The 17,807-nt window shown below is 44.4% G+C and overlaps 1 pseudogene; it reads right to left on the reverse strand.

Annotated features, from left to right (window-relative positions):
• Positions 1-1,392: 1,392 nt before the first annotated feature.
• LOC137143988 (butyrophilin subfamily 1 member A1-like) lies at positions 1,393-16,346 on the reverse strand (annotated as a pseudogene).
• Positions 16,347-17,807: the final 1,461 nt, after the last annotated feature.

The following is a 17,807-nucleotide window of genomic DNA, read 5'->3' on the forward strand; positions in this document are numbered from 1 at the left end:
CCACATCTCCACAGAGTACAACTGATGAATTCCTGGTTTACATGGCTATAGACAGCACGAGACAGAGCATAGGCTGGATAGCAACATATCACAGTAAAGCCTCAGCTTGCATCATAGGAACATGCCGGTATATTCCCTGTTGGTGCTGGAGGTTCACAACCAAGTAGGGAAGCAAATCCCACGATTCTACCCCCACAATTGCAACTGGGAAATTAACAAAACAAAAAATAAATCAGAATTGTCTTGCAGGCTTCAGTGTGATGTAATTTAATGTAAATACTCGTCAGATTGAAAAGGAGCTAAGAAGTAGCTTCAATAACCCCAGCAATGGAAAAGAGACGCACAGATTTTGGGAACAGTTTTTTTTAATGACACTTAAATGGCAACAAAGTCAAGGAAGTGACACGCGCAATTAATGAGATGGTCTCATCTTCAGTGACGTTTTATAAATCTCTCTGTCCCTTTTCTCCTCTCTTTTCTTTCACACTGTTCACTCTTACTCACCATATTTCTAGCCCACATTTCCCATCCCTGTTTATTTTTGTTTCTCTTCCACTTTCCTGTGATCCCTGCCACAGATCGTTCACCACTCACGTTCTCCATTCTCTCCCTGAGTTTTTCACTTCCCCTTTGTCTGTCTGCCTCTGGCTGGTTCCCCTCTTCAGCATGTTTTCCTCTCATTGTTTTCATAGCTATTTTACACCCTTTCTCCAGGACTCCCTGTTTATTTTGTTTTACTTTATCTTTTCCATTTCTTTCCTCTATTTGCTCTGGTTCAACCCTCCCTGGCGCTGCAGCTTTGCCAACCCCAGAAGTTAAAAATCATGAGTCAGAACTGAAAATCATTAAATTGAACCTGCAAAACATGAGGTTTCAAAACAATACAGACTGTATTCTGGGTGATCCTGTGATTTGTGAACTCTCCCTGCCCATCCCCTGCATGTGTGTGACAATTACTGGGGTTCCAGCCCTGCAGCAACAGAGGAAGGTGACTGTGGCCCTGCGGCAGGAGCTCTGGCTGGGAGCCCCAGTGAGATCTAACCCCACAGATTGTACAAACCCTCCCTGCCGCTGCGGAGCTTCCAGCTTCTCCCAACCCCCCAAACCTCATTAATTAATGCTGGGTCCGGCCACCCCCACGTCTGCCTGTCCCCAGCCCGGCTGTTAATTCTGCCCCCAGCCCAGCCCCACATCTGCCCCTCAGGGCCCCTCTGCTCCCCCTGCAGCTCCAGGGGTTCTTCACCCTCCTCCCGCTCCCAGCCCTGGTGCTGCAGGGAGGGGAAAGGAGCTTCCAGGGATCATAGAGATGAGGGACCAGGGGGCTGGTTAGATGGGAGTCCTCCAGGGTCATAGAGACTAGGGTGTGTGAGGCTAGAGAGGGTCCCCAGTTTCTCAGGGACACAGGCTGAGCTGGGATCCAGCTCCCCACACCCAGAGCCAGGGGCGGATTCTCCCGCCAGGGACAGAGGCCGGCGGGAAAGTGAAGATCGGGGCCTGGTCACCAGCATCGAAAAATGTCACCTGCCCCCGGTCACAGTCCAGACACACCCGGATCCTGCTGGGGACCTGGCGCAGGCTCAGGAGGGTCACAGGGGAGGTGAGAGCCCGGAACTGATTCCCCGACAGCAGCCCCACAGCCCAGATGCCCTCCTCAGGGCTAAAGTTGATCTCTCCCTTCCTCCTCACAGACTCTCTGGCAACCCCCACGTACCAGTATCATCCATCCCCCACCTCCACCTCCACCTCCCAGCAATGTCTCCCCGAGGTGAATCCCTCACAGCCCAGCACACAGTGCTCAGGGTCAAATCTATTAGGGTTGTCAGGCAGATCCTGCCGTTTGTCTGAGCATCTCACACTTTTCCCATCCTCAGACAGGACGACCTGGGTATGAGCCGTGTCTGGATCCAGAGTCACATTCACTGGGGGCAGAGAGAATCAGAGCGTTAGGAGCAGAGCTCAGCCCTGGGGGAGGGTTTGGTGGTGTCAGTGACAGAATCTGCTCCGCCTGGAGCAGGAATCAGGAAATCTCCTTTCTCCAGGATTTACCATCAGCTCTGAGATGGCAGCAAAGTGCTGGGGAGAGTCACTGCCTGGCAGAGACAAGTCAGTCACAGAGTGAAAGAATCAGCTGGGTCTAGCCTGGGACTTGTCTCTTCTCTCCAGGGGGGGAAAGATTCCAAGATCACAGGTTGCAGAGCCCGTCTGTGCTGGTTTTATTCTGCTGTGTCCTAGTTTAGCAGCCTGGTCACAGGAGCTCCCTGGATTTGTGTATTGGAGCCAGGAGAGCCTCTGTGTGTGATCAAGGCTCTGTCCCTCTGCTTGAGACTAGAGCAAGGATCACCCACAGACACACTCCCTGCTCACCAAGTCAATAGGAGGTCACTGCAGAGCTACTGGCTTCCTCCACAGAAAAGATGAAGGAAAAAACAGAGCAGCATTGGAGATAGGCCATCAGAACCTGGAGAGAAAACAAACTCCCTCGGGCTAGAGGTTGTGGAGCTGCATTTCCCACTGGCTCTGTGCAATGAGTGGAAGCTGCTCTCACAAATCTCTGTTGGGTGCAGAGCCCATGTAGGCAGTGGACAGGCAGGAAGAGTAGCTACACTATGATACAGATCATTGTGGTGTGCTTGGACACAATCACAGCCCTGCCTCACCTCATGATGTGCTGTGAAATGCAGGATGCTGGGGAATGAACTAACACGTCCACCGCCACATTAAAGGAAAAAGAGGAACATTGTCTCATGGGAACTGATATATAGACACTGATAAAATACTATCGTTAATTACCTTCTTCTACAGGTGCCACGTGTCTTCTCCACCCTAAAACCAAGCACATCATTAGAGATGAGAGCTGATCTCAACAAGTATTTCATGATTCAATATTGTACAAACTATTACAATGAGGGGAAAATAAAGTTATAAGTTTTCCAGAAGTATCCTGTCATATAAATCATCAGAACCTCCAGTGACCTGCATGAGTCTCTCTCCCAGGGTGTATCTTCACTGCAGAGTTAGCCCAGGATCTTACTTGGCTGCTGCCCCTAAGCTGTTTATTGCTCAAACACAAAAACTCTGACTCAACTTTGCTGGTCCTTTAAATTCAGGCTGGTTCGCAAGACTTTGGGTATAGGCTACAGTCCAGCTTCCACTTTAATTCAGGTTGGTTACCCGGGAACTTTGCAGTGTGGATGGAGGCTAATCATCTCAGATGCCAATAGTCCTCCAGTGCTTTCCCACTGTTCCTTCGGGGCCATATTTTCTTGGTCACCATCTACGTCCGTCTTCTGTACCTTCCAATGTATACATGTGGTCTGCTACAATTCTACTGCCCTTCCAGAGTGCTTCTACAGTGATGCCATCTGGGAGAGCATCCTCCCAGCATGCTGCCAGCCCGTCAGGTACTAATATGAGGATCCTGGTGGACTTCTGGTGCGAGGTCAGTAATACCCATGATTTGGGGAGGGATGGAGTAAAAATCAGTTGTTGCAGAAGGTTATCTCCAAGAAACTGACAGAGAAGGTAATTTACCAGAGGGAATCACAGTGTAGGGAGAAAACCAAATCCCTCAAGACTACATAAAAGCAAGGATCACGTCTCCCGAGTCTGACAACTCACTGGGAATGTGCCCTTTCTACAAGGAGCTGGACCAGGCACCTGGCACTGCCCCAAGCAGAGAGCCCCCTTTCCCTCTGGATGGGCTTTAGACTACGGATGGTGCTGGTGGTTGATCAGGCAAAGCGGGACCAGAGGAGCAAGAGCAAATGCTATGTGCTTTGTAGCATAGCCAGAATGACCTGAAGCCTGAGTCCCAGGACCTCTTCAGGGAGCAGATGGGAGAATGGACCAGGAAGGATGCAGAATGGGGACCAGCATTGCAGCAGCTGGGTAAGATGCAAGCTGCCAGATTTGTTATTGTTATGCGGAATATAAAAAAGATTTACAACCAACCTCATTACTGACATAGGGATGTTATGTGCTGGGGTAGTCAGCTTTTATAAAGCTTCAAGTGAGGTCAGAAGATATCTCCATTTTCCCTGTTCCTCCTTTCTTGCCCACTCCTCCCAGGTCACATGGGTTCCAAGTGAGTATGCACACAGGGGAAATAAACATGAAACCAGTGCTGTGTTCTGGCACACTCTGCTACAGGCATGCAAAGCCGTACAAGCAAGCAATGCTTGGAAATGTAGAGAAATGGGCAGCAGAAGCTTATGTGCATATATGATAGGATTAAGTGCACTGCCTCAGATCAAGGAGCTGAACTAGATCCTCTTTTGAGGTTCCTTCAAACCCTACATTTCTATGATCTCACACTGACACTAGCATTACAACATTTCTGAGGGCAGCTTAGATATTAAGCCCCATGCAGTGCACTTGGCAGTATAAAATGCAGAGTACCTGCAATGTCTCTCACTATTCCAGATCTTCTGTCCAGCTGCCACAGTGTAAGGCGGATGGGGTGTTGCTCAGACCCGGGTGCAAATTACCAGGACTAACTCTGCGGTGAAGACATTCCTCTAGTGACTACACATTTAAAAGACTTTTCTATTATAAGAAGTCCCGTTACCTATGTAACTACTAACACTTACCATCACAGTTTCCTGTGATTTAGGTTAGATTTTAGGAAAATCTCTCTTACCATAAGGGTAATTAAGCAGTGGAACAGGCTTCCAAGGCAGGCTGTGGAATCCCTGGCACAGGAGGTTTTTAAGAACACGTTGGACAAACAGCTGTCATGGATGGTCTAAGTTTACTTGGTCCTGCCTCAGTGCAGGGGGCTGGAGTCAATGACTTCTCAAAGTCCCTTCTAACCCTCTATTTGTATGCTTCCATGTATAGGAGTAGCTCCATTGAATTCAAAGGGTTCTACTCAGACACATAAAATAACACATGAAATCTAGAAAAATAATAATAAATAGTAATTTTTTTGAAAAAAATGTCCTTTTTCAGAAAAATATGGTTTGTGGATTTTTTGTTTGTTTGTTGGCAAAAGATTGTCAGTATTATGAACATTTTTGATTTTTTGAAATATTTTATGAGGGGCTTTTTTTTAATCAAATGCATTCTGTGAAATAGCTTTTTATTAATTTATAAAGTTTTTAGTTTTAATAACACAGTGTTGATCAGAATTTTAAAAAAATCAAAATATCCCCAGCCAAACAAATAGGTACTTTTCAAGCATTTGAAAACTTTTGTGAACTTTTAAATTATTTTGCAAAGCTAGTTTTCTATATTACTTTAAGTTCATGAATCTTTACAGGGTTGGAGACTTAATCATTGTTTGAAAAGATTTACAATTATGAAGAAAAATTAAATTACAAATATGTATACATAGATAAAATGATTTGCGTGTTTGCTGTTTCTCTGGTTAGTAGAAACAAATCTATTGAGAGAGAGACTCATGTCTTACTGCGAAGGTGAAAAGGTTCATTTCCCCCCTTCTTTTATATATTACATGTTTTTATTACATTAGGTTGTCATTATTAAGGTAATGAATGAGTACTTATATCTATTCACATCCCTATTTTATTTATATGACATTTATCTCTTCTGTCTCATTTCTCAGAACTGTCAGTACTAAAGTTAAGACTGAGAGCTCATTTCGATTTAAACCTCTTTCTTTTAATTGTTTATTGCAATTTTCCAAATTATCTTTTGGTGTGAAAATTATCAGTCTTAACCTTACCTCACATTAAAGAAATAAATCAAGACGTGCACGCAAAAACACACCAAAACCCGCACCTTATCAAGATACACGTAAGTGGGGGAATGGGCTCGCTATTGTGGGGAACTTTCCTTGCTTGTACAATACCCCGATAGAGTTGGTTAGCAAAAGGATCTGAGTCCCTGCTCCCACTCCCTTTACCCAGAGGCCCCACCTGACCTCGAGGGCTCCCCTCCCACTCCCCTGTGTGGTGGGGTGCCCGTAACCCCAATAAGGCTGGGCCCAGGATTTCTGGGGCTCAACCCCCAATCTTGCCATGGTCCCTTAGGGCAGGGGCTAGGGTGTCCCCACTCCGGGGTACTAACTCTGCACTGGGCGCTTCCCTGACCCACTGATCAGTGCATACAATACAAAGCAATACAATTTATTACACAAACAGCAATCAAATCAATTAAAAAAAGAAGAAAAGAGTAAAAAGGTTAAAGGAAAACATCCCAACACTGCCCCTGGCCCGGAGCACCACAAACAGTGTCTCTGGGGTTCACAGTCTGTGTCACACATTGCAGGCCCACTGTCCAGGCCCTGGCTACGCTGCAGGGATGCAGAGTCAGCCCCCTGCTCTGCCAGTAGCCACACACTCCCAAAGTCCCTTTTGTTCTCCCCAGCTGCTCACCACACCCAGCTCCAGAGGGCTCCTGCCCCAGCTCGCTCTGCTCCATGCAGCTGTGCTTCGCTTTCTGGGATGCCCCTCTGCTCTGCTCTGCTCTGCTGCTGTAGGTTGGGTCAGCTGGCTCCATTCTGTGCTCCTCTTGCAGCTGCTGGCTGCTTTGTCCTTAGCTCAGTCAGTTCTGCCCCTGCACGCCCCAGCAGGCAGCTCCAGCTCAGACAGAGGGCTGGGCTCCCCCCACCCTCCCGGCTCTCTCATTGGCTTGCCCTCCCTGTCAATCAGGCTGACCTGAGTTGGCCTCTCTCCACTGGCCCTGGGGTCTGTGTCCCTTCCAGGGTCCTGTTTCTTCCAGAGATGGCCAACCAAAAAGACCCACTAAGTTTCAGTAAGGGGCTAATAGACCCCTTACATACAGTTATGTAGAAACTTGTAGTGGTGGAAAGAGAGGAAAGGAGACTTACCAAATGCTGCCATAACTTTCCCTTTAAAAATATGGAAATAAATATTAATGATTATTGAGAGCTTCCTTCTGCATTAATACACAGCAAAGGACTGAAATTCACGGGGGTGTGCAGGGCTGTGTCTGAGTTATATGGAAGTCAGGCAGAAAGATTTGACAACCAATTATTTTTTGGCTCTAATGACTCAAAACAAGCTTAGTTTGAAAGCTGGAAAATAGTTCTGAATTTCTTTCCTGTCTACGCAAAAACCAAGCATTTATTAACTGTGTTTCCGCAGTGGCAGTTTTGATAGGTCTCATCCACGTAGTGTCAAACCTCAGGTATAACTTTCTTCTTTTACAAACTAAAGTTCTTTTGTACTAAGTTGTCAGTACTAAGGTAAAGATGCGAGCTTACTTTTGTTCAACCCTGACACTCAGAGAGATCACTGCAATACGAAACTCAGTTTTGTTCATTAAAACAGTCCATATTTGATTTGAAAGTCCTCAAGTTTTGTCTTTCCCTAATTTCTTTTTAAAAGTTACTCTAAAAATGAAAACTCCAGAAATTAAAGAAACAAATCACCCATATGAGGTATCACAACATTATATACAAATTTTCTCATCAGAGGGCAGAGAATCAGACTTACCGTTTTCTGCATTGTGTGTCCCATTAAAGAAAGACAGAAAGAAAAAAAAAATTTGTTAGAAGTTTCCCTTTATTTCATTTTATCTTCAATATGACATTAAGGCTGAGATATTATTTTTATTAAACCTCCTCTTCAGGAGGTCAGACTAGAGACTCCACTGTTCCCTACAACTATTAAACTCTGTGAATCAAAACGATCAATTTTTCAAATTACCTTTTGGTGTCAGATTCATCCAGGTTATTCTTTTCCCAAATTTTATAAAATTACATAAAACAAACAACCCTCACTGCCAAAAAAAAAAAAAAAAAAAAAAAAGAAGGAAAATTTAAAAGCAAACAACTCCACAACAATGAAGCAAATTCCCTCATCAGGATCCAATTTTGTACAAAATATTTCTTGTTAGAGGAAGGATGAGGACAATTTCTATATCTCCTTTGCATAAAAAATATTATATTTTTGTTACCCATTTCCCTTTTCTTATGATTTATTTCTCTTTATCATCAGTACAACAATGAAAGCTGAGAGATATCAAACTTGTCCTCAAAATGCCGGATTAGAGGATCCAGTGGTTCCTTCTCCTCTTAAACTCAGTGCCTCTATGACTCTATTGCTTTTCAGTTCCTCAAATTGGCTTTTGGTGGGAAATTTATCCAGTTTCGTCTTTCCCCACATTTTATAAAGTTACAAAAATACCCCTGTAAAAAAAGAATAAATAAAAGCAAGCAAGCAAACAATAAAAAGAGGTTTAATACTGCAACAAAATCCTAAAAGTTAAAATTAAAAGCGAACAACTGTATAATAATCAAGGAAACTCCCACATGAGGATTTGGTATGAAAATTTCTTGTCAGAGGAAGGTTAATGACACTTACCTATTTCTATATCTCGTTTGCCTAAAAATTAAACAGAAATACACGTATTGTTTGTTAGGCGTTTCCCTTTTCTTTTGTTTTATTTCCCTATATCATCAATATGACAGTGAAGGCTGACAGAAATCAGCCTCCTCTTCAAGACATCAGATGATAGAGGATCCAATGATCCCTTCTGGTTTTAAACTCTGTGACTCTATTGCCTATCAGTTTTTCAAATTAGATTTTGGTGTGAAATCTATCCAGTTTTGAGTCTCCCTACATTTTTTCAAGTGACACTAACCCCGCAACCAAAGAAAAAGTAATAATGAAAAGCAAGCAGACAAACACACACAAACAGGTTAAATATTGCAAAAACATTTTAAAAGTGGAATTTAAAAGCAAACAATTTTACACTAATTAAACAAACTCCCACACGAGGATCCAATTTGGTACAAAATAAATTTTTGTCAGAGGAAGGACAATGACACTTACCAATTTCTATATCTCGTTTGCCTAAAAATTAAACAAATACATGTATTGTTTGTTAGGTCTCTGATGATGTCTAGATTAGGGGTAACCATTTATAATATTATTGATATCCATATTGCTAAATGACAATCATTCGTACAAGATATGCCATGTCAGGTACCAATGGAAAAGTCATGATTTGCTGAGATTTTTGGTAAAGGGAATAGAGTTTTAATAACTTGTCTCTTTACTGGACCTAGTTGCTAATTGGGGGGCCAGATACTGAAATGCAGTAAAGGGGGCTGTGTGTTTCCTGTTGTAGCTTCATGATAATCAGTGGGGGGGATCAGAAGCACCGTTAATAACTGGTTGGGGAATCTAACTGCAGTGTCACCCGACAGTCTGGGAGAATCTGCTCTCCTTTTGCAGCCTGCCCTGACCTTGGAATTTGCAGGTGGCTACCCTAGGTACAGATGGGTCACCAGGTATTTCCCTTTTCTTATCTTTGATTTCTTTTTATCATCAGTACGACAGTAAAGGCTGAGAAATTACATCTATTCAATCTCGTTTTAAGAAGTTCAAACTAGAGGATCTGGTCATCTGTTCTGGTCTTAAACTCTGTGACTCTACAACTCTATTGATTATCAATTTTTCAAATTAGCTTTTCGTGTGAACTGAAATTCATCCAGTTTAATTTTTCCCCACATTTTATAAAGTTACATTTCAAAGCATACCCCCACACCGCACCAAAAGAATGATGATAATAAATAGGCAAGCAAACAAACAAATAAAAGGTTTCATATTGCAACTATTTTAAAAGTTCAATTAAAAACAAACACCTCCAGCACTGATTGTATGCTTAGCCTGGTTGGGGCTGATGCTTTGATTACTTTTTCTTTTTCTTTTCACCTTATCTTGGACTGGAAGCTGGAGGAGAACAGCAGAGGGTAGGAAGTGATGCAGGGTGGGCGACTCAGAGGACCACTTTCGGGACCAGACATTGTTGACCCTCCTCTTGGGTCAGAACCAGGTGGAGTGGACGAGTGTGGGCTCCCCTACCATTGCTCGACTCCCTGATTCTCTGATTAAAAGAGCACCTGGATGGCAACAGCTGCACACCGGGAGGGGGCACTAAGTGTATTAATCAATAGGTCACCTAACCCAGCAACAACTCAAATTACACTCCCATGTGAGGATCCAATTTGGTACAAAAATTTCTTGTCAGAGGAAGGACAATGACACTTACCAATTTCTAGATCTCGTTTCCCTAGAGAATAAACAGAAATACATATAAAAGTGTATGAGTTTTCCTTCCCTTCTGTGTTGTTTCTTTTTATCATCAATACAAAAGTTCAGGCAGGTGATTATTTCTGATCAACTTCTTTTTTATTGCTTCTTCCCACACCCCAAATAACATTGTGCTGTGAAGTTTATCTAATTTAGACTTACTCCAATTTTATAAAACTGGATTCTATCATGGGCCACACCCCATCACAGACAGGAAAAGACGAAAACTCCTCTGGGCTCAAGTGGTATTAACCAGGCGTTGCTGCAGGGCCTCCTCCACTTGGAGGACATGATCTTGAAAGGGAGAGTTTGTCACAGGAAGGGGGTGGCAGCCAGGAGGAAGGCTGCTGGAACTCAGCGGTAGGCGATTCTTGCAACAGAGCCGCTGGTAGGAAGACAACCTGTGAATGTTTGTTACTCAGAAGGGCCCTTCAGACCAGGTCCAAGCTGACTGCAGCAGGGAGTGGTTGAAGTTAAACCCTGTCTTGGGGTCCAGCTGTCCAGACTCCCTCAGCACACTCTTCAGGGATAAACACACCTCACCGAGCGTTCATAGTGACATTCAGAGAGCGCTGTCAGAACAGTCGGGTGTATTAGTTACCTGGACACAGCTGCCTAGGAAGCCCTCAGCTTGTCACCGAGAATGGAAGGTTAAAGCACAGACCGTTCTGGTCAGCCCAGAGCCCAGCCAAGCTGCAGTGAACCCCACTGTCCTAGCTCTGTCTGTCTCTATGTCTGACCCCCTTGGTCAGACCCCAGGTGAGAGCCCCAACTCCTTCCAGCAGCAGCCACCTATCCCCCACCTCACACCTCTCCAGTCCTTTGCTACTTCAGCTGGGGGATGTTGCTCAACTTCCCTGCTTTGAGCTAAGGAAATCCATCTCCTTCTAGGTCCTTGGTTGCTAGGTGCCAATGTCCAATGTCCAGGTGACTGCAGTTGCCATGGTCTTCTCAGATGCTCTATCGATATAGGGACCAAGGCCCAGAAAGCCAGGCAGCACCTGTACTTATGTCTCCTAGCCTGCTCTGAAAGCAAACAGTCCTTTCCCCCTACTGGGTAACAATGCCGCATATAGGGGAAACTGAGGCACACATATGCTTCATAAACATATTACAGAAAATTCCCATTTCAGCACACCTTCATTAACAAGCCAGACCTCTATAGATTCTTGTGAAAAATTCTGAGATTGAGGTCTCGTCTGCACTGAAAATTTGGCATAGCCACTTCTCTCAGGTGCGTGAAAAATCCACAACCCTGAGACACACGACTATGCTGAGCTCATGCCCTAATTAGAAGGACTTTAGGGGAAAGGGTCACTGGAAACACCCAAACAGCCCCTAAAAGGTTCAGCCGATCACACACACACACACACACACACACCAACCTCTTCCCCCTGCCCACCCCGACACACACACAAAAATAAAAATAAATCAAAGAAACAACCAAGTCTAGACACAAATGTGTAACTATCGTCAAAACTTGCATTTGTGGAAAAAGGAAAATTGAAACTTACCAACTTCTTCAGTGAGTTTCCCTTAAAAAATACAGAAATAAACAAATTATTCTCATCTCGTGCTTCATGAGAGTTAGAACACTACACGCTATAGTAACAAAATTTATTAGGAACATAGAGGGACATGTCCCATTTATCTGGAAATTGGGCAGATATTCTTTATGGATTAAGCGAACAGAGGCATGGACAGGGATGTCTGAGTTACGTAAAAGTTTATATGACCTTTTCCCCCCAACTGAAGAACAAATGTGTTCATTTACTGATTTACCACAAGACATTTCTATAGGGCCCATCACTGTAATGTCAAGGTGCACTACACTTTATTAACAAAAAAGAGATTTGAAGTACACATATGGGAGCTTAGGTTTTGTAGAACCTTGTCTCAAGTGGGACTAGAAATAGACAGCTGTGTGATATAGCAAGAGTAGAAGGCAGTAGGAGAGTGCTACTATTTGAAGGCCAGGGGGAGTGGGCGGGCGCAAGCCTGTGCACTGCTAAAGGCCCCTCCCCCAGCCTAAGGGGAGGAGCCACCAGACCCAGGACTCAACTGATTTCGTGGGACAGCAAATGAAAAAACAGGAAGAGGCACAAGGGTCAAAGGGTCAAACGGAGGGAACCAGAATGGGACACCGAGCAGAGAACCCCAGACAGTGCTCACTGCTCCCGGAAGGTGTCAAGGGAGCCAGCGGACGCTGCCCAGAGGAACTCCAGCCGGATATGTGAATGCACAAGAGAATGGAAGGAGGCCCCACAGTCGCAGGGTGCCCTCCCCAGCCAACCTTCTCTCCCTGGTGTTATAGATGGCCAGCAGGGCCCCCAAGCAGCAACAGCAGCAGGAGCTGCTCCAATCAGCAGTATCCCCAACAGAAGCAATAGGAGAGTGTGCAGAAGGAGGGTCTGGAAGTTAGAAGCTAGAAGTCATTAGGGGGCAATCCGGAGCAGCTGAGGTCAATTAAGGACGAGCCAGGTGCTTGATAAAAGCCCTCTGCTCCAGAGAGACAGAGTGTGAACTGATGGAGTAGGAGTGTAGTGCTGTGTGCAGCAGCCGCTACCAGGAATGCAGAGGAAGGTACTGGGCTCAAGAAGCCAGAAGGGTGGGTGGGGCAGGGGAATTAGTCCAGGGGAAAAGACTGCAGCTGTGAGTACAGTGCCAGCAGCACATAACTGCTACTCATAGGGCCCCTGGGCTGGGACCTGGAGGAGTGGGTGGGCCTGGGTCCCTATCCCCCTCCCTGGGGAGATGGGGTAACTGGTGGTGCCCTGGCCCACTATGAGAGGCAAGAGCGTGAGACCCAATAGGGTAAAGGGGGCTGTTTGCCACACACCCTAGAGAACTGGGAAATAGGGGTGATGGAGGACTGAGGAGAACACAGCTGTGTCTGCTATGATCTGATTGTCTGGTTCAGTTTCTAGTCTCTCTCCCACCCACCCTCTATATATCCTTCTTCAGTTAGGACAAGATCAGCAGGTCACACATTCATTTCATGTTCAGTTCCTAAATTGCCCTTATTCATTTATTAGAATAAAACCTTCATGTTCAGTATATTTCTCCCTCTGATAGTTACCTTTCATTTTAAAGAGATAAACAGTGAGGCCAATGAAACTAAACAAAACCATCAGGATCACACTCAGAGCCACCATCCAGGAATTCACACTTGGGAAAAAGGGATCTGAAAAACAAACACCCAGGACTTGCCTTAGTTTGGAAGTGATGACTAAAAGCAGATATTTTTATTTCATATAAATACATAGATAGTGCCCAGGAGGATTTGTGTGAGACAAGAGTAAAAGAATGGCCATGTGCGTACTACACAAAAGACCAGAAACTGATCTTAAAAATGGCTCCAACCAACACAGCTTTAACACTGATTTATCCTTGAAAAAACAGGCCTGGATTGATTCATTGCTATTCAGATGGCCGTAGACTTCAGGGCCAAATTATCTGCTCATAAAACCCCATTGCCTTCAACAGAGTTACACCACCAAATAATTTTAGTGTTCAGCAACATTCAGAAATTGCCTGATTAATTAGAAGAGTTTTGAAAAATCTGCCTTTACCCTCAAATATTTAGAGAAATCATAATCACAATTCCTAAAGGTATTTCTCCCGTAAACTAACTAATTTTTCATTTGTTGGTTTGGGTTCACAGTGATTCAGTCACAGACTCAGTCTTTAAGGTCAGAAGGGAAAAATATGATCATCTATACTGACTCCTGCAAAACGCAGGCCACAGAACCTCACCCACCCACTCCTGTAATAGATCTCTAACCTATGACTGACTTATTGAAGTCCTCAGATCATGGTTTAAAGACTTCATGATGGATATAACCAGGATGGACTTTTCAAATGTGCCTGAGACTGTCTCTGCACTTGGTTTGTGCTCTGATTTAGTGAAACAGGGGACACCCTCTTATGGAGTCATTTTTAAATTGGTTCAAGACTTGACAATCGCTGTGGGTTCTACCAATTTATATAAATTACTGCATAAAACCTTAAATAATAAATCAGCTTAATAGTGCCCTGCCTCCATTTAGCTGAAGTCGGTAAGGAATTGACTCAAGATAAATCTATGCAGGGCACGCTGAAACCTGTATGTGTGTTCAACCATGCAAGTATGATTGATTAACTTAATAGTTAATAAGTGCAACTTTTGTGTGTAGACCAGGGTAAATGGAGTCCCTTTGTGGATCTGGACCAAAGTGACTTAAGGAGCACAAGTCCCATTGAAAGTCAGTAGAAACAACATCATCATATGATTTAGGTGACATTTCACACAACAAGTAATGAAGAATGAATTGGTGCAGCAACAAGATCATAAACAAGCCATAAACTGTACAAAATTTCCCACATTTAAATAAATCATTAATGTGCATTTAAGGTTGCAAGAACATCTTGTGTCAGTGAATTGAGTGAAAGTTTCATCTAAAAATGATGGAAGGTAGATGTGTGTGTGTGTGTGTGTGTGTGTGTGTGTGTGTGTGTGCGCGCGCGCGCACGCCCGTGCACTAGAATATCAGGAAAGTCAGGCTTAATATTAAATTTACATTAAATCTAAAACATTCATAGTCTTAATACTCACAATTAAGGGAATCAGGCTGCCTAAACTGTGACCCTGTAAAGATACCAGCCTCCCATCTTCTTTCTTTGTATGTGGATTATGAAATATCCAGCACAGATGTTTCAGTTCTTTTCTTCCTAAGTCATGTTTTATTTCTAGCAATGGTGAGTTCAGGGTGGGATTTGAATGGTAACTGACCTGCTATATAAACTGCCGATTCCTTGTCTTGATTGAGAATGGTGTTTCTGATGCAGCAGGACAAGTTTTGGTTTGACTGTTCTTTTACAACAATAACAGTTTCTGTTTCAAACAGGTTGTTATCCCCTCGGGATTTTGTTTCAGAGAGTGATGGTAAATGTCGCCCATTGAGCCCTTTCCACAGCACCTCAGGCTCTGGGTACCAACCAGCTGATCGACAAACCATCCAGATCCCTCCATCCTGGTGACCCTCAACAGAGATGAGAGGAGCAGAGCCTAGAGCTAAGGGGGAAATACAGAAAGGTGTTAATTCCATGAGTTAATTTATAAGGCATACGGGAGGAGGGACAGTTCGTGGATCCCTTCCTCACACTAGAAAGCACTAATTCATGTGGGTAGCCAGTTGACGGTTAAATGGATACTGGAATCTCTGAAATCCCAATGCTCATGGACACACAAAAATGTGAAGAAATATTTAAAATAATTGCACTGAGTCAGTGGGAAATATTGTCCCCTCAACACAGGAGGAACTGAGTGCTCAGCACCTTTGGAGATAAGACCCCTTCATTTAGATACCCGAATGGGATATGAACTTTTGGAAAATCTGATAGTAAGTGCATTGGATAGATGTATTTATTGTAAAAAAAATATCTAATTGGCTTCATGGTTACAGTGTCAAAGCAGCAAGGGAGAAAGATCCATCTTGTCCAAGAGGGGAAAATACATAACTCCCCACCACCACCATCACCATTATACAGTCTCAGCAAATAAGAAGGCTGCATCTGATTTTTAACTACACCCCTAAGTAACAACCGGTAGTGAACCAATCAGAAGGCCATAAAAGCCTGGCAATCCCACCTTAGCCACACATCCTAGAAATGCCTGCAGAGCAACTGGAAGACCATATTTGGCCTCAAGTCCTTTCCCCCTTAACTAATGATCCCTTTTGGAGTCAATCAAGACTGGGCAAGAAAGTACGTTGGCCATCCTGAAAACGTTTTTAATAACATGTCAGGAAAGATTTCAGCAAATTTTCCGCAGTACGAAAGTGGCTGTTCGCTCAAATTTAGATACACTGTGTTGTTATAAAATATTTGATAAGCAGGAAGTCACAGTTGTTGTAATAGGAAAGAATAAATCTTGTAGATCACGCAAAGATAAAACCGACACAAGCCACTGACCTGCTACCCGCAGTTCCAATATGGTTTCTTCATAAAATGTATCCTCTTGAACAAAACAGTGGTATTGTCCTTCATCAGAGGGTCTGATATTGAGAATCTTCAAGGGAACATTTCCATCTGTGAGTCCAGCTTTTGAAAGCTCTGTCCTTCCTCGATACTCTGGCATCTGCCCTTCATACTGATCCTTCCCATCTCGATACAGGTGCACAAAGGAGAAAAACTCAGATCGGAACCATCTCACCTCCATGTTTGCAGCGCTCATCCTGGGGGACAGGTGACAGGGTAACACTGTGTCCTGACCCAGGGTGGCAATGACAGGGTCAGGGGATCCAATCACTGTGAACTTTGCTGGAAAATACACCAGGACAAAAACAACAAAAAGGTAGCTCAGAAGAAGATGGGAATTGGATAGGAAGGATACATCCAACAGGTTCATTTGATACAAACTTTCCAAAAAGTTCAGTCAGAGGCAGACACCCAACATGGAAAATTTCAGCCTGAATGTTTAAGAGCTATCAATGCTCATCTGCAGTGGGAGTGGGGCTGTGTCATAAGAACACTCAGCATCCATGTACATCAATGTACATCAATGTACAGCACTGACATGGGGCATGGAGCTGATAACAGACAAGCTTGGTGCATGGCACAGGCACCGAGCACTAGAAAGAGTGGGGGAGCTGAGAATAGGTAGGTTCAGTGCATGGCACAGGTGCTGACACGGGGTGGGAAGCTGAAGAGGGGTGTGTTCAGGCTACGGCACAGACACACATCAGAGAAACTGAGGCAGAGAACTGGGAATGGATGTGCTCGGTATATGGGTGAGACACACTTCCTATTCAACAGCCTGTTTTCCTAAGTGCTCTCAAATTGACATGCTTACTGCCATTGCCATGACATTCGCTGGCCCTCACCAGGGTTGGTCAGGGCCATATTTGGTGTTTTTTCACCAAGGTGCTCCTGAGCCAGAGCCCTATTGCTACAGCCAATTGTTGGACTATTATGGTTCAATGCTTCATATGCTCAAGAGACCAAATAAACAAACTTAACCTAATGTGTTGCCAAAAGACAAAACAGTTCACTACGAAAAGGAGAAATACACACCCTCCTGCCGGGAAGCAATTTTTATCTGGCAGTGAGCTCACCTAACACAGAAGGTGTGCTTCAAAAATCACCCCCCTCCCCCAACCACTTATATTTATATCATGGCAGTTTACAAGTGAAATTCTCTTTATACATCACCTAAGAGCCAACCCATCAGTGAATGTGTTTTTACTTGTTCTGTACATTCCTCTCTTTTTTGGACACCACATTCACAACTCAGGGGGTGTAGAGGTACATCCCAGCTATTGCTAGGACACACCGTTCATGTCTTGGCTTTGAAAGGACAGAAGGAGGGAGTTTGCCTGGGGTCTGTCCCAGAGGAGCCCAGGTGAGTGCTAGGTGAGGGGAGCTGTGTTGTGTGTGCTGTGCTAGAGGGGGGAGTATCTGAGAGACCAGGTGTGTGACTGGTGCAAGTTACAGTTGACTGTGGGTATGTGCTTGTGACTGGTGCAGTTACAGGGACTGTTTGGTAGTTGGGGGTTTGTCTGTTTGATTGATTGATTGGATCCAGGTGGGGTTAATTGCAGGGGCAGGGCAACTTCCCCAGCCTTATATAAAATAGCCAGCTGCGAACCAGCTGAGCGGCGAACAGAGGGGCGGCGAACAGAGGGAGGGAGTTTGCCTGGGGTCTGTCCCAGAGGAGGGAGCCCACAACAGGTTGTTGCCTTTCTGATGTTGCTGGGCAGGAAATTGAGCATCTGAGGAGGCTCCCAGAGGAAAGATATGGAG

The sequence above is a fragment of the Emydura macquarii genome, unplaced genomic scaffold (assembly GCF_026122565.2).
Source record: "Emydura macquarii macquarii isolate MOO-44397 ecotype Brisbane River unplaced genomic scaffold, CSIRO-AGI_Emac_v2 contig_3379, whole genome shotgun sequence".
Lineage (NCBI taxonomy): Eukaryota > Metazoa > Chordata > Testudines > Chelidae > Emydura > Emydura macquarii.